This window comes from Malaya genurostris, chromosome 2 (assembly GCF_030247185.1).
Source record: "Malaya genurostris strain Urasoe2022 chromosome 2, Malgen_1.1, whole genome shotgun sequence".
NCBI lineage: Eukaryota > Metazoa > Arthropoda > Insecta > Diptera > Culicidae > Malaya > Malaya genurostris.
Window position 1 is genome coordinate 16,088,915 of NC_080571.1, and position 21,845 is coordinate 16,110,759.

The 21,845-nt window shown below is 38.6% G+C and overlaps 1 long non-coding RNA gene across 2 annotated transcripts; it reads right to left on the reverse strand.

Annotated features, from left to right (window-relative positions):
* Positions 1–707: 707 nt before the first annotated feature.
* On the reverse strand, positions 708–21,479 carry LOC131427312 (uncharacterized). 2 transcript variants are annotated; one of them, XR_009229256.1, is made up of 5 exons: positions 21,354–21,479; positions 20,958–21,285; positions 18,846–19,035; positions 18,363–18,431; positions 708–17,996 (listed from the first exon to the last, which is right to left on the reverse strand). It is a non-coding gene; the product is annotated as an uncharacterized LOC131427312 (long non-coding RNA). The 2 variants fall into 2 exon arrangements; XR_009229255.1 differs by having other exon boundaries at positions 18,363–19,035.
* Between the last annotated feature and the right edge of the window lie 366 nt (positions 21,480–21,845).

Below are 21,845 nucleotides of genomic sequence, written 5' to 3' on the forward strand. Positions count from 1 at the left end.
CTGCGCATTAGTAGGAATAGCAATAGGCTATCTGCTACTGAAAGGTCTGATAAAATTGCACAATAGCCAGAAGAACCCGACCTCGCTCCTAAGCATCTGTCCACGACATTTACTACCCCCAAAAACGATCCGTGTGATATCGACGCCTTTTCGGTGCTCGATCTTACATCTCTGGGGTTTCGGAAACGAATACCTTCATTTCAACTGAATTTCTCCGGTTTCTACGACATCGTAGAATCTACGTACCGTGACTTCATGGCCAACGACCGTTACTGGTCTAGGTCTGTATCCTTAAGCAGAAAAAATAGCAATCAAGGCCGCACGACAGGTACAATTGGCCAACGTTTAAGTTTAAATTACTTACTCAAAAAAAAAAATTTTAGTAGACAATGGAAAATTTTTATAATGACAAATGGCCTTTAACGGTCAAAGAGAAATTAAATGAAATTAAAATTCGTACCGAGGAAAAACGCAAACAGACGATTCCCGACAAACACACATGTGCTTACGCATGTATATTCATGTCTAGAAAATTACATACCATAGCCTATAAATGTGAAAGGAACGATTTTTCCTTTAAAAAAAAATAAAAAATTATAATAAAATTTTTATATAAATGTTTATCCATTTTCAAGCTGAAATGAAATGCAAAAATATAAAGAGCTAGAAAAACTCCACACTTACGTAAAGAAGTCTATCAACACAGAACTATCAGAAAAATTACTTGAAGAAAAATTAAATCAATGTCAAGAATTAAAAATAGACCTTGAAAATTTATTTATAAAGGAACAAGAAATCATTGACGATAAGACTTTCCACAACCTAGTAAGGCACGCTGAAGTTCTTCGAACTATTGTGGCGCTAGTTAAGCGCAAGGAAAAAAAAGGTTAAAGTAAAATAACTATTCGTACAAACAATCAAAAATATAACAATCGGTACACAAGCCTGGACAATACAGTGGCGACGAGAGAGCTTTTCTTCGACATTTAAATGATTTAATAGAAAATTAAAGTGGTCGATTCCCATCCTTTAGCAACCAATACAAAAAAAAAGACGGGAGGGTTATGTCAGAGTCGCGACTGGATGACGGGAGTACGAAAAAATTGATACCGATGGCCGGCGAACCAGACTGGAATAGACATAAAGATGAAACTTTGTCCGCGGCCCTATTTTGGTTCACAACGACTAATTGAGATTAATATGGCGCAGTCCAATCCCACGTTCGCAAGTTAACTGCAGCGCCCTCACAAAAGTCTTTCATTGAATCTCATTGAACTTGCAGCATTGTAAGAATAGCAACCCAGCCGTGATAGAAAAACTCGTCACCTTTTAGGCAAGCCTTCACGTCAGTGTAACGGCGACGAACTGCAACACAAAAAAAATAAAATATCTTTTCACGGGCACCGGACACTGTCATTGACATAGTGACAGTGGTTTCGGTTCGCGGCTCTCGGTAATTTTGGTAGAACTTCGGGAGCTCTGCTTGTACTAAAATCTTCGGGCTTCACCCGAAAGTAAATGTTAGTAGCTTAAAAACCCATAGTTGGGAAGAGTTAGAAGTCAGTCAGTCAGATATCGGATAGTGTACGGATAGTAGTCCGTCAGTCAGTGGTCAATGTGTTAGTAATCGTTTTCAAGTAATACCAATAAGTGTACAATATCTGTATAAGAAATAATCCTGTAATTGTGGCTGATAGAAAAGTCTAAAAACAGTTTTGCAGAAATAAAAGAAAATTTAAAGAAGAACAGAAGAAAAAAATCTACTATTTTCTAATTGTGGAAAAGAAAACACCCGCATAATCCTCAAACATCCTAGAACAAGTCAGTTCCGACCTCAATAGTCCTACGTCAATCCTCAATCGGTCAAGAGATCTGTACATGTACATGTAAATGAAGTAACGAAACGAATAAGTGTAATATTGTAATATAATAGCCTAGATCCTTTCCGAAATTCCAAATGTTAATATTCTTCACCAAGGCTTACAACCGTTTCACGTGTTCGGAATTCACGTCCAATAACCCTAACAAAATGCGCCTCTCGCATTTTACCAACATATTGCAATGCCATCGTGCCATCGGCATTGTCAGTACAATTACTCTGGCCAAAGACCTCCGCGCAAGCACAAACAATAAATTATATAATTGCTAGGACTGCATAAAGCGGCAGGCCAACGGTCCCAAATTTATGACAGCTGTGAGAATATTCTATAGACCTTCTCCTCTCTCTCTCTCTCTCTCTCTCTCTCTCTCTCTCTCGCATACTCTCTGCTTACTCCAAATACGTCACATAGGGAATCATTAAGTAAGGTTACTTTAGGATTTGAAATAAAGTCAGTCCAGCTTGGACGAGCCATACGAACACTACTTTTATTTAAACAAATAGAGAAGTACACCACATGGCGAACCGTTGACAAGTGTTACGGGCCAGCAACGAAAATCAGTTAGTGAACATACTTTAGTGATTGCGAAGAAAGTAGTAGCTTGCTAAAATGAAATTATAGCGTCGAACGAGATGGCAAAGAATACCATCCATGTGTGAAAAACTGTATACAGAAAATACAGTGAAATTTAAGGAACATTACCATAAAGCCAACAAAAAAAATAATAAGCTAGTGCTACTGCAATGTGCAACACCCTATACATTGAGTGTATAATATGAACCGCTATTGATTGATAAACGTGCCCATAATGGGAAGTAGTAAACTAATCTAAACAAGCGCATCAAAGAGAAGATGCGCAGGTGAATGTTCTCAATGATTGCCACCCTTGAGAAAAATTCATGCCCTAAGTGGAATGATCTAATTAAAAGAATAAAAGATCTACCAGGAGACGATCCGCTAACCTGGGTAAATTATGTAGAAGAAGAAGAAGAAAAATCAGAACTCAATGAGAAGAAGTAATAAATAGTAAATAGTAAAAGTAGAGAAGTACACCACAATATAAACCGCTAACGGAATAAGACGCGAAAAGTGATAGTGATAGTCAAAGTGATACAAAAAAGTGGCGACGAGGGAGTTTTCCGCTTATATTAATTCAAATTTTAATAGAAATTAAACTTGCCGATAAAACAACACTACGCTTGCGTTGCGAAAGTGCCTTATAATCATTCTACATTATTGAAATTTTATTTATTTTATCAGATCAAAATCAAAACTTTCATCAGTCGAGAAAAAAGTTTCATTACAGAACCAAACATCAGAAAAATGGAAATGTTCAATCTAGTTCAGTGAACGGAAGTCAGACACAACAACTGGCGACGAGGGAATGTTTTCGGAATGCTAGTATACCAATAGAAATTATTATTGCTGGTGATTACTTGTTTCGCAAATTTTCCAGACAAACATTAAACCAAACCAAGTTTAGCTAAGCACTCTTACTCTCATTTCTACTAATCATTTTTTTAAAATAATTTTAATAAATTATTTTTTTTTAATTTTAAAAAAGCGTAATTATTCTTGATTTTTTTTAGAATTCTTAGACGAGAATGGGGGCCAGCAAAGAAATTTCCGAGTCTTGCTTATGCTGCCTTTCAGAAGTGCATCCGAGTCGGAGGCGATTGTGGCTGACAGATTCACCAGCGTGCCTAGATTTAAGTCCCATACTAGGATTCTAAATTTAAGCTAGCGAGAAATGAAATCTCCCGCATCGTCGAGCTCCCGGGTTACGACATCGAATCATAAAATCCGTTAGAAATAAGAGCAACGACCGATGTCGTCGTTTAAAGGGCTAAAATAAAATAATGTAAGCACTTATCTCGGGCAGGGCTATGACCTCCTCGAAGAAGGAAGGAATAGCATAAAACACATGCCTCGAGACAAGTGAATGACCTCCTTGAAGGGAGGAGAAACAGCTGGATTTAACTTGTCATAGTTGGGATCGCAAGCTGGGCAACGTAAGGAAAAGAAGGAATAAGGGGTCGTTGAATGCCTGTGTTCTCTCTCTTCCTTATAGCATAACCACGCATGCGCACAAGCCTAGGAAGGTAAGAAACACGAAATTCAGGCTTATGCGCAAGCGCGTAATAAATTAAGAACTAACATTAAACGTAAGTCTGTTCTAACTCGTAGTATATAAGCAAAATTTGTTAATAATAAACAGTAGTAGCAGTACAAAAGTAAAACTCTTAAATCGTAAAGAAAGAACGAGCCCCACATTGTTTGGTGGCTTAATCCAGAGAGGAAAAGTCAAAAAGAGTTACCTAAGTAAAAGTGCTACCCAGGTCTTCTAAGACCTGAAAAGTGAATCAGCCTAGTGGAGTAAAAATCGAACATTCGTTCTGAGTGAATACGCAAGTTAGCGTATAAAGTGTAGTGCGGCCTAAGTCAGGCGCACTAAAAATCGAACATTCGTTCCAAGTGAGTACGCAGGTTAGCGTATAAAGTGTAGTGCGGAATAAGACTCGAAAAGTGATAGTGATAGTCAAAGTGATACAAAAAAGTGGCGACGAGGGAGTTTTCCGCTTATATTAATTCAAATTTTAATAGAAATTAAACTTGCCGATAAAACAACACTACGCTTGCGTTGCGAAAGTGCCTTATAATCATTCTACATTATTGAAATTTTATTTATTTTATCAGATCAAAATCAAAACTTTCATCAGTCGAGAAAAAAGTTTCATTACAGAACCAAACATCAGAAAAATGGAAATGTTCAATCTAGTTCAGTGAACGGAAGTCAGACACAACAACTGGCGACGAGGGAACGTTCTCGGAATGCTAGTATACCAATAGAAATTATTGTTGCTGGCAGGGCTGGCAATAATCAACTCCGTACTTCATCATCACCGAGTTCAGCTCACCTGCAAATCGGTTTCAGAAGCATCGCTGAGCGAGTTGAGTAACTGGGTAACCATTTGTGTAGAGAAAACATCGTCTCAACATCGTAGTGTCAAGCAATCAGCAGATGAGCGCTGAGTGCACATCAAATATTAGAACCCACTGAGCGACGATTTGTGAGTTGTGATTTGATGTGTTTGTACATCAACACATTGAATCAGATTCTTGTGACACTGTCTCGCTTGTATTCCCCATCCAACAGAGTTGTCATGGGCGGCCAACGTTCGAATCGATGCCATTTCAATCCAATTCTCAAGACATGTTTTCGTATGCTGGAAAACGCATTCGATTTTAGTAGCCAGTTGTGTTTAGCTCGAGACATGAAATTCAATCGCTACGGAACATCACGCTACGATTCGACTTTTGTTTTCGTACGTGCTCGCTTTGAGTACCAGCAAAAACAAAACCGCAAAGCTGGGTCGTGTTGGCAGCTCTGTGGTTTAGGCATACACTCACCGGTGTAGCTCGGTACGGTGATGCCAAACTCAGTACTCACTTTTTAAAACTAGGAATGAGAGTTAAATGCTATGAAATCAAAACTGAGAACCATCAATACCATCATAATTTGATGTCAGCGGTGCTCTGTATAGGTGAGTGTGTTTGCTTAGATCAGCGATGAGTTTCATCTTTACCATCATTTTACGGATTGCATCGTAAATCATGAGGTGAGCTGATTAATAGAAAAAATCGAATCTTATGAGCGAGTTTTTGCCACCCTTGGTTGCTGGTGGTTACTTGTTTCGCAAATTTTCCAGACAAATATTAAACCAAACCAAGTTTAGCTAAGCACTCTCACTCTCATTTCTACTAATCATTTTTTAAAAATAATTTTAATAAATTTTTTTTTAATTATAAAAAAGCGTAGTTATTCTTGATTTTTTTTAGAATTCTTAGACGTATTCCCGAGTATTGCTTATGCTGCCTTTCAGAGGTGCATCCGAGTCGGAGGCGATCGTTCATTGACGAGATACGGCGGTATGCCAGCTGTTGTATCATTTAAATCCGGGACTAATCTCAGATTTCGAATTATTTTCAAACTGATTTCGAACTACTTCCAAATTGAAATCAAATGTATATATTTTTTTGTTTAATTAAATGATAAGATAAGATAGGACAAGATAAGATAAGTAAGTATTACACATTGATAACATGTATAACGCAAGTAACAATCTGCTTATCATCGAGATAGAACAAATAAATGACTGCAAAGTTTTCCGCATTCGATTTTAGACAATTCAGCAAATTAGTTTAGTAAACTGCCGAAATTCCTAATTTTGATAAGAGGTCAACGTCCTCCAGAGGTCGATACCCTTAAACGATTTTGTAATTAGGTGGGTACATCTTAAACTTAGGACTTCATGTTCAAAGTGCAGTGAGAGAAAGCAAAAGTGTCACTCGACGTTTCTTCAGTTATCCATCGTTTCAACATCACTGAAAAAAAGGCTCCGAATAGGAGTTAATCACGGTGATGATGATGGTCCCACCTCATACCCCTACAAAGGTGTGAGCAGAACGAGTTATCTAAATGATAATTAATATTTTTGCACATATGTTAACCAGTAAACAAAAGAAAACGATCTGATTAATCTAGCAGGTATAGATTTTTCTTCAAAAGAACGACTGACCACAACATAACATTTAAATATTTCGGATTTACTATCCAGGGTTAATCAAGAATATTTCCAACCCGGGAAGATCCTTGATCACATCAGGAATCGAACCCGTTTGTCGTTTTATCGACTAAAGTTATTAAAACGAAAATATGTCAATTTGCAAAAGCTGTTATGGCGAACAATCAACAAAGTGACTCGCAAGCCCGCAACCGTGGACTACCCGGTAGGCAAACGAGACCACCGCGTTTACGTGATGTGCATAGGATGGCAGATTTCCGACAGAAACGAGCTGATGACGAAAGAAATTGGGCGAGGCAATCCGAAGTGGAGATGGAGTCTAATGAGAAGCTTCGGCAAGCTCGACAACCCCCACAACCAAAACCCCCCGCAATGAAGAAAACCACCACTACTGTAGTTCCATCTACAGTAGAGACACCACCTAGAGACGAGATCATGTATGATGGCTGTGCATTAGGATCTACCCCAGTATCATACCAAGCATCTCATAATCTAGATTTTTCCGGCAAATAAAAAATCATTATGTTGAATAGCTTGAACAGATTAGACAGTTATTAAACATTAAAAGTATTATCATGCGCTTGACGCAAACAAACATATTAAGTCATACGACAGTTGTGATGACAAATCATTCCACATGCAAACAGTTCGTTCCCTTCCTGTTACCAGCTCGTTTCTTGTCGATACCGACCTCGACCTGGATTCATGCCACATGACTTATTATAGAATGATTTATTATCACTTTCTCTTCTTCTCACATTCTCCCTTCAAAGACTAAACCGTACTTCCAACAGGTTATGGACCCAGTAACATGTCCTTCCAACAGGTTATGGACCCAGTAATGTCCTTCCAACAGGTTATGGACCCAGTAATGTCCTTCCAACAGGTTATGGACCCAGGAGATATTCTCCATTAAATTATGCAATAGAAATTCTAGTGGTTGGATTCCAAATCCGTGTAGTCCAAGTTTTAATTCAGTACTCCCGCCGGACGGTTAGTGAGATTGTTTTATTAAAAAAAAACTTCCGAAAGTAGTTTGGAAATTTTCAAAGATGATACATAAAAGTGGCGACGAGGAAGTTTTGCTCCTAACATTTACGAGGTCTGTTCAAAAAGTTCCCGGAATTTTTTGATTGCGCGCGTCTGGAGAGTCCGGTGGTCAAAATTTTTTTTTATTGTGTTGGTACATATGTCCCTAATGTATGGTGAAATTTTCAGCTGTATTCATTGTTTACATTCTGTCTTGTAGCGGCTGGTGTAGACGTGTTTTTTTGAGCTCGGCGATTTTTGTTAGTTTAAACAATGGAAGAATGGAATTGAAGAGTCAAAGAATTTGTATTAAATTTTGCGTGAAAAATGAAATAAAGTGTAACCAAGTGTGCGAAATGTTACAGAGAGCCTACGGTGAGTCTGCTATGAAAAAAAACAAGTGTTTACGAGTGGTATAAGCGTTTCCAAGATGGCCGCGAAGACGTTGAAGACGACGAACGCTCCGGTCGACCCAGCACGTCAATAATCGATGAAAATGTGGGAAAAGTGGAAAAAATGATTATGGATGATCGCCGAATCACTATTAGAGAAGTTGCTGATGAATATATATATTCTTTAATAGAAATTAAAATCAATCTTAACTGAACAATCAAAAGGGATGGTTCCCTTTATTTTTATCTCTTCGAAAATAAACCCTACAAGACAAGTGAAACCAAGTAGACGCCTTCTCCATTGGACTTAATAACTTAATAGTACTGGTTTACTTAACATAGTAAAAACATTTAGTAGAATAAAATAATAGAACACGACTAACAGTTAACTATCAATCAAAGCAAGACATAAAAGTGGCGACGAGAGAGTTCTTGCCGTAGCGCTTGAATTTTAATAGAAATCAAAGTTAGAGGTACCACTTGCAGGTTCGATAAAACTTGCCGAAACACAACAATAACCGTGAGAAGAAACTCCAAACCGTGGGATGACCTTCGATCGGCAACATTTAGACCACACTTCATTCTGAGGGATCCGTATGAAGTAGAGTAAGGAAGACATTACATGCAAAAATGTCTACCACGCAGAAATTATGTACTCTTCAAGACAGAGTTGCGGTTGATCTTTACTTGTTGTGTTCCGGAAATTTCATAGTATAGTTTGTAATCATTCGGAGGAAAATCTACAGAGAAAAAAATAAAGATTGCATCTCCGACTTCAAGAAGTGAGCAACAAATGACCAAACGTCATAATACAAAAAAAACAAAAACGGTTGTACCAATTTTCAGTTTTGTTTTATTATGATTACATGGCTGCTTTGATGGAAAACTGCTGCTGTTGAACAGCTTGTCAATTGACACAATCGAAAAGTGACGGAAAATGCTAGCAGGGTTGTGCTTTACTGACAATTATATCATGTTATTTAGAGAAAACAAAAGTAAAACATGTTATTTCGTTTAAAACATGAAATCATAGTTAAAACTCGTAGTGTGAACATAGTATAACGATAGTAACAATATACTTGTTACTGAATGATTTTCAAGACCCAATCAAAATTAGCGAACACTCACTGAATTAGATTTGTAAAAGTGAACGTACAACATTTTGGTTAATGGTTTGGCCCTCCAACGTGTCGCTGTACAGGGTTCGGCACTCGAATTGTAACCAACTTCAGACCGCTCGCGCAGCTGACACACGGGCATCAGCTCTCTAGAAATTTGCTAAATGACAATTCGGAGTTGTATTGTTTACAAGCGCAAGAAAGCATTTTGCCAAAAGTGATGGATTTAAAACGTAATAGTGTGATTGCTTTATATTTAGATGGAAAATCACAACCAGCGATTGTTCGTGAGCTCAAACACCTTAAAGTGAATAAAGTTTTGGTTTATCGCACCATAACTCGTTACAAAAATACTGGTAGCATCGCAAAACGTCATGGAGGTGGTCATCAAAAGACTGCAACGTCACGCAACGAAGTGAATATAAAAAAGTGGCGACGAGGGATTTTTTCTCCTAGCACTTATATTTTAATAGAAATCAAAGTTGGTGATATGACGAGCTCGTTCGAACTAGTCGAAACACGACAATGATTGTGACGAGAAAATCCAGGTCCCCACAATAGATGGGACTTTCGATCGGCAACGTAGAAAATAGACTAAGCAAGACATTACAACTGGCGACGAGGGAGGTTTTTCTAATTGATCAGACGTTAATAATAATTAAAGCTGTTGGTATCGTTTGGAGTTGACTCCACTTTCAACACGTCAGAAAAGTTTCGAGCGTAATATCTACTTAGTCGCGCAACACTTTCTGTGTATCACAACATGATTGCATCCGAATGCGATGGGGTTGTTCAAAGCATCCGCATTTACTCTGTAGTGATGGAAACATGTATGTAAAAACGTAAGAAAATTCCATTCCGTTACAATTGCATTTTGAAGAGCCGGTATTAATATTCATCAACCGAAAATGTGTAGTTATGCAGTTATGTGAAATGTGTAAGAATTATGAAAAATAAACGCAGACTTATCAGAAATCGACGTGTTTTTTTATGATGCCGTCACTGTCGATAAAGAGAGTCGTTTTTAGTCATCTGCAGTGATTTATTTATTTATTTTTTAAGAAACAACCAAGAAGGAAGCCATCTCACCGGAACCTCTAGAGAAGTATCGATATTAAGTTATGGACGAACCCGAATAGCATATGGCCCGTAGGCACAGACCTCAGCAAAGTACGCGCCAGCAGTAAGACGCCAGTGTATCCAACGCGTGGAGATGTCAACCACCCTGTTACCAATTATTGAACCGCTGACATCGCAGCAGACATCCGGCCACCGTGGTTGCATCAGCCAAGAGCCATTAGTAATTGCATCAGCCGAAACCACCACGCCGCATCGACGATTCGACATGTTCGGACAGGATAACCGCTGATACAATAGTTTAGGGCTAGGTAGTCAGGTCTAACGAACATTCAGGCAGGACAAGATAGTCAATTCGATTCGAGAAGTGAAACAGTTCGGTCGTAAGAATTACATGTAAATTAAAGTGTAATGTTTTTTTTTAAAATACATTCATGAAGAAACTCTAACTAGTGAAGTGAAAGTTTACTATTATAACAAAAACCCAACACGTGGAACTTTTGTTCTAAATTCAAACTAACAAACTAGTGTTCAACCCGCAACGTTGGCTGACCGGCGGAGAAGTTTCATCGAGAAACAACAAAGTGAATACATAAAAGTGGCGACGAGGGATTTTTTCTCCTAGCACTTATAATTTAATAGAAATCAAAGTTGGTGATATGACGACAACAATGATTGTGACGAGAAAATCCAGGTCCCCACAATAGATGGGACTTTCGATCGGCAGCGTAGAAAATAGACTAAGCAAGACATTACAACTGGCGACGAGGGAGGTTTTCCCAATCGAAGAGACGTTAATGAAAATTAAAGATGTTGGTGTTGTTTGGATTTGATTCTACTTTCCACACGTCAGAAAAGGTTCGAGCGTAACATCTGCTTTGTCGCGCAACACTTTCGGTGTATCACAACATGATTGCATCCGAATGCGGGTTGTTCAAAGCATCCACATATATTCTGTAGTGATGGAAAAAATGTATGATGAAAACATAAGAAAATTCCATTCCGCTACAATTGCATTCTTTACAGCCGGTATTAATATTCATCAACCGAAAATGTGTAGTTATGCAGTTATGTGAAATGTGTAAGAATTATGAAAAATAAACGCAGACTTATCAGAAATCGAGCAAGACGTGTTTTTTTTATGATACCGTCACTGTCGATAAAGAGAGTCGTTTTTAGTCATCTGCAGTGATTTATTTATTTATTTTTAAAGAAACAACCAAGAAGGAAGCCATCTCACCGGAACCTCCAGAGAAGTATCGATATTAATCAAACAAATTTCTCTCTTTCCCATTTAGGTACAATCCGCATATTTATCAAGCAGGACATAACAACTGGCGACGAGGGAGGTTTCAATGAATCCTAAAAGTCTAATAGAAATTACTGTTGTTGATTTCGTCTGTTCGTTTTGTTTAATCAGGTCAATTGGCAAATTAAATTAAATCATTTCAGCGAAAAACTTTAAAATACATAGATTTAGACATTTTACCACCGATAGCCAAAAACAGTAGAAAAAAGTCTGATCTAAGAGTTTTAACAGAAATTAACTTGAAACGATTTTAAAAGCTGTGAAAGATGACAGTGGAAAGGAAAAGTATTGTCCAGAAAACAACGAAACTGCCGGGTTTGAAGTCAGTCGAATTTGATGTTGTGGATTCTAATATCATTGTCTGAAAGAACTTGTCTAATACGAACTGTAGCAATAATTCAGAAGTAATAAATCAGTCCTAATTTTACAGCCAGCGGAAGAGGGTTGTTTCAATTTGAGGTTTGGCAAAAGTCGCACTGAAGTGTTATAATTCGAAACTATCCGTAAACCTTCGTCAAAGTATCCGAACGAGCCAGCCTCATATCAATCCGTTGAGAACGATTGGTTCAGAAAAACCTCTTCGTACTGTTGGTATTCTAAGAGGAGAAAAGTGAGATTAGGAGCTCCTCGTCAAAACACTGACTCTCAGGTCCGCTCAGAACTTTGATATGGAAAAGTCTACCGAAATCTTGAACAAGTGTCTGTGCCGAGAAATCAATTCAGCTGACAGCAGGTATAACACAAAATCCCGAACTGCGAAGTAGGCGGGAAAGTAATGTAAACAAAGTTTTAGGGCCCAACCGGATTACTCATACCGTGGACGACTACACCGGTTAGGGTACAAGAAGAATGTGGAAAACCGATAAGCAGTTTATCCATTTGTTTGACGGCTAGGAAGATAGCTAGAAAGAGAACGCAACTATAATGTTGCTATAGTATTGGAAGGAGAAATATGTATAAATAGCTATAGTTTTTGTAAATAAACCGAGTCTATATTCGAAACCGCGAGAGCCTTTTTCTTGTGCATCACAGCCCGGTAGGACGACCGTCAGCTCCGCTCATCAGCTTTGCCACAACCCGAGAGGACCATCTGCCCCGGAAGATAAGTATATAGGTCCTGCTAACCCTCAGTTGGATAAACGTATACTGAAGGCGTTCGAGCAAAAGAAGGAGGTTTCAGTTCGGGATGTGGCAAAAAAAAGTGGGCACTTCGAAGTCAAATATTCTTCGTGCTAAAGAACGTTTGAGTCTTCGAAGCAGAAACAACCAAAACGTAGTCCGAAACAAGAAGCATCGATCAGGCCGAAATTTTACAAAAGCTTCTAGAATTTATAGTATATTTGTCGAGCATAGTGCTTGCTACAATCGCATTCATTAAATGCTGGCATTAATAGACTTTATTTATCAACCAAAAAAAAAAGGAAAATATAAAAAACGTGCTTAAAGGAGCACTTATCATGAGAAGTGATTTGTCCCGATTGTTCGTTCCCAGCGCAGTCATGAAAGCTGTTATTTACCCATCAAATCTCGCATCCCGTATGCATTAATATTGCACTGATTCATGTAGCGGCGGAAGCCTAAGTTCGGGTCGAGACACCAGATAAGCTGGTGCTGATGGCAATGTAAATTAACTAGCAAGGACCATTACGAAATGCGAAGGAACAAAACCTAAACAAACGCCAAAAGGGAACGATAACAAATATCGGTTAGAACTTGCTCTCGGAGGGTTGTGGTAATAAAGTCATAAATGCATCTCTAATAAATCGACGATCTAGCAACCGTCATGGAAACATCTGGTGAAATGATTAACATGCTCTTCAAGCATACAGATAAGGTGCCGCATATGTTTAGATAGGACGGCTAAGCAAGATTTGAACTTGAACTTGAACCTTCTAGGAGGGCAATTGCAGCCGTTAGGGAATAGCGTGGGATAGCACGAAATGCAAGTGCAACCATCTGATCAAATTTTATGTAGTAGTGAGGCACCAGGAATTTGTTTACCCGTGCTGACGAATAGTGCAGCAGCCCTAATTTTTTCATAGAAATCTATATCTTAGCTAGTACAGACAGTAGACCAGTAGAGTTATTGCAATGCCCACGGCTGGCTATTTCAACATATTGCATCAGCCAGAAAAAACTGTATCACCGATCGAATTAATTGATTATGTACATAAGCGACGCGATCGCAGTGAATTCACGTAGGTAGTTATAGGTGGTAGTTAGTCCACCAGACATATATATAAATATAGCTTTTTGTTAGTTACATAGATTGGAGTATAAAAGGGTCGGTTTTTGGTTTGAACAAGGCCTTAATTCTACTGTAAGAGTAATGCTCCTTGGGCGACCGGGTAACACCGTAATCAAACTTGGACACCATTACTCGGGCCAAAAGCAGTAGTTAAGAAAAGAAAAGTTTAAGTTGTTCACTGATTAACATAGGAGTTAGGTCAGGCACAAAATTATGTGCTGTAGGATAGTTAGGGCATTAAAGTGTAAAAGTTATTAGAAGAATAAAAAGGAAAGAAAGAATTTAAAGTGCGGTCTAGTGCATTGAAAGAAATACCCCTCTCGCCGCTCGGGACAACGCATTGTGGTGACAGCGGTGGGCTCTTTTGCTCAAATTCCCTATATAGATCTTATTGTGAAGAAATTAAAAGGGTCACGCAATGCCCACAAGCAACTTATAACACATATGCTCGACATTTCGGCTTTTGGAACAATAAAACAAGCAAGAAAGGCATGCTTTCCATGGATAATGCTTAGAGCATCAATGGATGAACATGTACCCATGAGAAATTGGAGAGACACTGTGGGCCCTATGAAAGATAAGGAAGGCAAGACCACTTTCAACTTTGGAGATAAAATCACAGATGCTGTAATTCCTGATTTCATGCTACAGTTTGACTACTCTGGAAAAGGAATGTGGCATATGTACAGAACAATATCAGACAGGCAGTTTATCATCGCGCAACATTTTCATTTCAAAATGTATGTATATATAGTTTAAGAAAATTGAAATAAACTAGTCTTAGATGAGTTTTAGAACAGCCTCAACCACCAGTGTGTTTCAGTCAGTTTGAAAGAAATTCCAAGGGACGTCACCACCAAGGCACCACAGGAGGAAGGAAGTCATCTCGCCAGGAACACAAAGGGGAATTCTCGAATAAGAAAGGAATTTGCGCAGGATATCGTCACTGACTAGAATTATTACTAGTCAGCCTGACAATATTTCACAAGCCGGACATAACAACTGGCGACGAGGGAGGTTTCAAGGAATAGTAAAATTCTAATAGAAATCACTTTTGTTGGTTTGGTAATTTGTTTCATCAGGTTCATAGAAATTTGCCAATTTTCCAAACCGCAATCGGATCTGTTCTCAAATCATGACCGGATTCGCATTCTATTACCTCATGTTATCTATACATACCAACAAATTTCGTTAAATGACGGTAAGAAGAATTGTAAAATATGACTTAAAAGGAAATTCTAGAGCTCGAGTAAGAAATCCGAAAATAAAGTTAGTCTACAGTCAACCTCTTCCGAGTGAAGCTGCTCGAAAGAAAGCCCCATTATATAACAGTAAATAGTTAGGAAAAGTCAATTGTCACTTGTTATGGACGAACCCGAATAACATATGGCCCGTACGCACAGACGTCAGCAAAGTACGCGTGGAGACGTCAGCCACCCTGTTACCAATTATCGAACCGCTGACATTGCAGCAGACATCCGACCATCGTGGATGCATTTGCCAAGAACCATTAGTAATTGCATCAGCCGAAACCACCACGCCGCATCGACGACTTCGATATGTTCGGACAGGATGACTGCTGATGCAACAGTTTAGGGCTAGGTAGTCAGGTTTAACGAACATTCAGACAAGACAGGCTAGTCAGTTCAATCCGAGAGTTAAGAGAGTAAAAAAGTATTTTTATCAAACGCAACGGAACATTCGATATTTGTGTCTGGTTGTGTCATCGAAGTATAATGCAGCTTAATATCAATACGTGACAAATCTTATAGTGAATAAACGTACATAAATTGCAATGGTGCATTGCTGGTTTGCATTGGCGCAGCAGTTTTTATTTACACGCTCTTGGAATGCGCTCGGGGTTGCTGAGATGTTTTTGTTTGCGCGACACTGAGGTGCCCTGCGTAAGCAAAGAAACTTCACGGACAACCGCGGTAACGGTCACGATGGTCTCGGGTTTAGGCCGAACAGTTAGTGAAATGTTAGGAGCTTAAAAACCCCTAGTTGGGAAAAGTTAGGGGCCAGTTCAGTTTTTACAGAGTGCGGTAACTAGGCGCTAGTCACGGGAGTTGACCCGGTAGACGAATTAAGTAGTTTTTTGCTCCAAGAGTTAGTGGCTAGTTCAGTAGCGGAGTATGATACAGTATGCATAGGAATATGTGTGCATTGTGAGTATTAATCCGTCAAGCAGAAACATTACAGTGGCGACGAGGGAGTTGTTGAGACGTTCAGATTTTAATAGAAATTGAAGCTGATGGTATTATAGCTTAATTGGAAAGTGTAAAAAAAAACACAGTACGGCTTACGGTGAAGTATTTTCGACACTTTCTCGATCGATCGGTTTACGTAGTGGAAAAAATATGTCAAAGCTAGTAATAAAATTGACGACGTGATTTTTCCCCTATGCTTAGATTTCAATAGAAACGATAGTTTCTACTGTGTTAAATTATGCCACAGAACTTAGTCATGTCGGTTTAGCACAACTCGATAGTTTTCCACCTAAAATGTCTATCAATCTGGTCTGGTTCGACAGAAATTGAACGAATCTGAAGTAGAATAATAAATAGAATATTATTGAAAATACATAGATTTAGACATTTTACCACCGATAGCCAAAAAACAGTAAAAAAAAGTCTGTGTTCCAGCACGACTTAGAATTTGCCAAATTACCCGGCAAATTTCATTCATCTCAACAAGTTCAAATCCAGAATTTCAAAAAGCGATCGTTCAAATCAACTTAGCTCAGCTGAGAGAATCATGACTTGCTGATTTTAGTGTCGAATGGATTTGGTTGGAAGCGTCTTTCTCACTCTTTGCTCACTGAAATAGGCTGAGTTTAGTTACAAGCCATTTTTCACAAGTTGGTCTCTGGCCGAGAAACCGCGGAAGACCAGATTTATACGGCCTACAATCGGCTCCGACGCGCCCCCTCTTAGAATCCCTTGTCACAAGCTGGCATTAGTGGAGAGGCTGGTAGCAAGAGTCAAGATTTTACTCTAGCTGATTCGAAGTGGTCACTTCTGTCAGTCTCGAACTGTCGACAGAAATACAGAACTGAGCTGATCTGCCAACAGGTAGAGCTTGGCGTGCAAGAGCAGCACTCTAAGATATTCCTGCCGGATCGAAGGATCACGCCTCAGTTCGAACATTGGAGGCTCCGGTGAGATACGAGTGTTTTTAGTTAGACAGGGCTAGTAAAGTAAAGTCTTAGTAGAGTTGTAGGGAGTATAGGAAAAAAGTTGATGATCACTAAGATCACGAATATGAGTGCAGTTTACGACAGGCTTTTAAGTTGAGGAATAGTGGTTCCAGCTTCACTGCTACAAGCCAGCAGCATTGGTAAGTGTCCTTAAATTTTTTATCTTTATCCATTAGAAATAAAAGTGTGCCACAGATGTGCGCAGGGCTACCATCAGTGCCTTCCCAGACAGATGCAAGAAGTGCCAGTTGAAATCTCTGCAAATGACAAAATTTATTAAATCATTAAAACAAACTCACTTGGAATTGAATATTTTACGTGACGAATCTGAGTGGCCACGTTCCGATTTTAATAGAAATTGAAGCTGATGGTATTATACCTTATTTGCAACGTGTTTCTCGATCGATCGGTTTACGTAGTGGAAAAAAAGTCAAAGCTAGTAATAAAATTGACGACGTGAGTTAGATTTCAATAGAAACGATAGTTTCTACTGTGTTAAATTATGCCACAGAACTGCAACAAATATTAGTCATGTCGGTTTAGCACAAGTTGTTAGTTTTCCACCTAAAATGTCTGCCAATCTGGTCTGGTTTGACAGAAATTGAACGAATTTGAATAAGTTCACTGTTACAACTATTGCGCCGAGAACTGGTTTGCTCTTAATGCTGCTTTGGAATTTGTGTAAAAAATATTTTGCCGACAGGATTACATAGATCGTTAGATTTCTTGATCTAAATCAGACACTGGTTAGTCGTAGATATCGATTATAAGCAATTCGAATTTGATTCATCATTAGACGACAGACCTTATGTAAAGTTAATATCTCTGTAACCGCACATAACTACTATTTAACTTATTATTGTAATACCCTATGAAGCCTGCTGCTGCTGGTAATGCCTTAAAACTAATTTACTTGTTTGATGCGATGCTCCTGGCTTCCACAAGCTCCGGGTCACAATCCAGCGCGAAGCGTGTGACCAAAAACAGACAGAACAGGAACCGTCCGCAACGAACATTTTCGGTAGATGCAAACATTTCTACGAAGCACGATGACATGCAGCCATTCTACAACACCAATGAAGGTGTCTTAAGTTGACGTAGTAAGAATCGAATTAGGCACGCCTAGGTTGATACTGCACCACGATGCAGTTACTGAATCTGTAAAGGAAAACATAAATCTTCGTGTTATTGCTAAGGTTGAATGGAAATTAACTGATTGAATGTGTTGGGCAAAATTCTTGGAAACACACAAATCGGAAGCCCTTCCCCACCCACTGTATAGCCCAGACATTGCCGATGCCGATTATGCAAGATAATGTTTATGATGAAGTCGGAAAAATCGATCGACCTTTTTCAGGTAACTTTTAAAAAGGGGTATTCGTAAATTGCCAGAAAAATGAGGAAAAGTAGTGGCTAGAAAAAAAAATCCTTCAAATTGTAGCCATTTTTTGTCGATAAAGTATCAAATTTAGAAAAACAAAAATCACTGTGGCTCTCAAAAGACTGATAAATGACAATACTTACCTTGTAAGAAAGCGCCAAAATAGTTTGGGTTCTCGCACCACAACCGAAGCAGAATTGTCCGAAAACAAACTACTTTACCGGAATATGTTGAAGCATTAGTAAGAAGAAAAAAAATGAGCCAGACCCAGAGATGCCAGGTCTGCAGATTTGTCTGTAAATCTGCAGATTTGGGGTATAGTGCTGCAGACATTTTTTGTTGTGCAGACTTTTGCAGACTTTTGAAATTCTCGCAGACTTTTACAGACTTTTGAAATTCTCGCTGACTTTCATCTATATTTACAGAAAAATTTGAAATTTCCGCGACCTTTTTTTTTTTTTTTGCTCGCCAAGTCAGTTTTGCATTTCATACTTTATAGAGAAATTGCTGCCAGCAAGCCATACTTGCTGACTGCAGATTTTTTTTCAGATTTACAGACCCTGCCTGCAGACATTTGAAATTTTTACCTGGCATCTCTGGCCAGACCATCTAGCTCTACTGGTTACCTATATTGCCAGAAACCAGACTAAATGACAATTTCAAAGATTTGCAGTTGAATTCACAACCACAAACTGTTCGTGGTAGGTTTGCAGCACTACTTCCGTCCAGCATGTAGTCGATCCAGACAGGCCTGTCAGGACGATCGATCGATAAACTTCGAATGTCCGCTTTGCAACTTTTACCGTTGATATCGATCTGTAAATGAACATAAAAAATATGATGAAGACTTTGAGGCAGGACTCACAAAATTAAAAATTATTCGAAAACTTTCATCATAAGAGTACTTTTTTATATGACAATATGTGTTTGTGTGTGTGTTATACTGGATGTCAATATGTGTTTAAACGTCCGTTTACTGCACTGTCACATTCTTTTGCATTCTGCAATTTTTTTTCAATCACGCTGTGTATTAGATCAAAAGTGAAAAGATCAGTGCATCAAACTACAAGCTTGTCCAATCCACATGTGAATGTGTTTTAAAATGGCTGTTTTCAGTAGTTGTGTAGTGAATGCTGGTGAGAGATGTCGCAAATACCCAGTGAATTTTGCCAAGCCGCATCGTGTCAATTATTGACGATATATATGCACACTCAGGCAAAAAATATATGGAATTTCATAATGATTTCGTATGGTTTTTAGCCACAAGAATATCGTAAGCGAATCATAAGGCCGCCTTATGAAATCACGAAAATTGGAATTCCAATAGAACGCCTTATGAAATTCATACGAACTTTTTAGGAATATTGTGCGAAATTTCTATAACAAACATAACTTCTCTCATATATTGTGGAGTTCATATGTTGTTCGTATGAAAACTATTATAGTGATAGATGAGATGTATGTTGCAGAGGTATATTGTTCATATTAATCTTATGAAATTATGATTTTGGTGATTTTTGATGCATCATAAGATTTGCCTTATGATTTTTACTACTCAATTTGCTTGAGTGCAATGAAAAATACTGCCAAGAGAACAGTTGAGAAAGGCATAAAACCGTTTATGAAAATCTTTAACACGTGATGAAGCTGTTATATATGTCCATAGCTTACGAAACTCCATAGACTTTTCCGCAGAGTATGATTACGAGTCAAAAATGATTTTACCTCAGTGTACCCGCATACGCATGGCTGCCAGATGGCTGACTAAACGCTGCCAGCTGGAAAAATATGGCTGGCAGACATTCTGGTAACCGACTGCCTCACCGCTGCCAGATATACAACTCAAACGATACAACCGTATCCACCAGGATTTTTCCACATTGAAATCTTTGACATTTTCAGCGAAGGTGAGAAGATGAAAACGCTCGGCTAACTTAGATACAGGCGACTTTGTTTTGCCTAATTGGATTTGACAACCGTCACTGAATCAATTTTGGTAGCCGTCTGGTGGCCATGGCTGCCCAGGTAGCCAAAACGCTATGCGGGATAAGATTGAACCCCCAACCAGAGTTGCCAGGTTATTTTTTTTCAAAAATCTGTCAAAACTTAAAAATTCACCTGGATTTGTCTGGGTCTACTATATACAACGAAATTTTTGCCGGGTTTCATTTTCAGTGAGCAAAAAAATAAAAAAGGTCTCCCCACCTTTCGTATAGAGGCCTATAACCGTTAAGATCTAGCGAAATCTTACAAAATCTAGAATTTGGAAAATCTGGCAAAATATCTGGTTAGTTTGAGTGTCTGAAAAATCTGGCAATCTGGTAACGCTGCCCCCAACAAACTTTAACTTCGGTTCACACACATTCTAATTTCGTATATGAAGAGATCTGTACATTCTACATCGGTGTGTGTAAAAGAGACGTTAAACTGCTTAATGGAGATCCACAGAGCAAAACATGAAGTTTCACATTTCAGTTTATTTTAATATTATTCTCTCAAAACTTTGACGTATGGCAATGTGTGCATATGTGCTGAAATATTCGAATACTATCCGAATCAAAATGTATTTACCAAAAAATGGACTACTTGTACTCAAAGTAGTATCTACTTAGCGGTTTATGTTGAACTGCTAAGTAATATTATAGGTTCAATATGTAACTGGTAATGTACTGACGAATCGAAAGCGAACGGTGAAAAAATGCCAATAAAATCATGAAAATATACAAACTGACACTCACCTTGAAATGCTTGACCGCACCGGTAGTCCGCGGCAGTTGCTTCGCCGGATTTCCGAAATCACACCGACTGAAACCAATTTTCCAAGGCGTGAGTGTAACTGGAGTTATGGGTGATTGTGACTGGAGTCACGCCACACCTTTATACCTATATTCACATTACTTCATCAAACAAACTAGAACTTCGACTTTGCATCGATTATCACGACGTTTCACAAATCAAACCTACGTTCCGACCGGCATGTAATCATCGCCTGCTGCCACACAGCATTTCGATCGCCATTTTGTTTCGGCTTCATCGTCGAGCTGTAAAATTTTCTTGGTCGTCGAACTAAAGCAAAGAAATGAGCTAGAATTACGAATTTTATTTCCACACGAGCATCAATTTATATATCTCACCAGAAACGGAACATTTTAACACAAACTTTTTTTTATATCACTACACAAAATGATTAAGCAAATTTGAAGAAAATTCCACCTCAAGTTTTACCGTCTAGCAGAGCGAACCTCATTCCTTGACTGATCTGACTGGTATGATGTAAGTGCACAGATACGGTTCTCTATTTAAGGTCTTTGTAGATAGGTAGAACAGAATTGGGATCTTTGTGTGTGTTAGTACGAACCGATGCCGAAAGGTAAAGGTAGACTAATTTTCTGCAGCGCTTTCTACCCGTTGGTAAACCAACGACGTACCCATTTATAAAGAAATGTGTCGAATATTACGTTATGAAAAGAAAATATTTGCATAGGTAACATTGTCGTTGGTTTTTAGTCAGTTACGCATTCTGCTTGGGGTAGTTCTGCCTATGTAGTTGTAAATATAATCCTACACCGATGAAAAAACGCTTAAGAGTTTCAAAAGCTGAAGATTTAAAAAAACCAAGTAATCAT